We start from the raw sequence: 597 nt of genomic DNA on the forward strand, positions 1-597 counted from the left end.
AAAATAATTTATTTATTGTTATTTACAACTGTATAAAAATATATTCAACTAGTAAATTTGTTGTTAGTGATAAAATAACATAATATAAACAGTTGGAGAATCTACCCATTGATAGAACTCCAATAACATTTCTTGAGGAGAACATCTCGAGGCCATCTTCTTTTCAGACGCTTAGGAGGATTACTAGGTAATGAAGGAGAAGCCAGGTTAGAAGCAAGTGGGTTTGGGTGGTTGGGAAGTTTATCATGGAAGGATTGGTATCTGGTTCTGGCGATATCGGCAACATATGAAACATTGAGGGTCCTGATAGATGACTTGATTTGTCCAGTGCATTAAGGATTTTACGAAGGATTTTGGACTGTAAGGATTGTATTCGGGAGGAAATCAAAAATGGTTATATATCGTGGTGGAAGCATTTATAAGGAAGAAGTAATTTCACAAAATAACTAATAAAAAAAATAAATAAAAAATTTGTGTATATTTAGTGTGTAGACGAGTATTGATTGTAAAAGGAAACGGTTGGAAATACATTTTTTTTATTATATCATGTAAATATATGTATTGTATATGTATTATATATGTACTCCCTCCCCCTCA

At 31.8% G+C, this 597-nt stretch overlaps 1 protein-coding gene across 1 annotated transcript in view; it reads left to right on the top strand.

Annotated features, from left to right (window-relative positions):
• The window catches only part of LOC106679082 (semaphorin-1A), a gene marked incomplete in the record, with an annotated part of 426,223 nt that overhangs the window by 50,092 nt on the left and 375,534 nt on the right, over positions 1 to 597 (top strand).

This window comes from Halyomorpha halys, unplaced genomic scaffold (assembly GCF_000696795.3).
Source record: "Halyomorpha halys isolate HHAL.00 unplaced genomic scaffold, Hhal_1.1 Scaffold176.1, whole genome shotgun sequence".
NCBI classification, from domain to species: domain Eukaryota; kingdom Metazoa; phylum Arthropoda; class Insecta; order Hemiptera; family Pentatomidae; genus Halyomorpha; species Halyomorpha halys.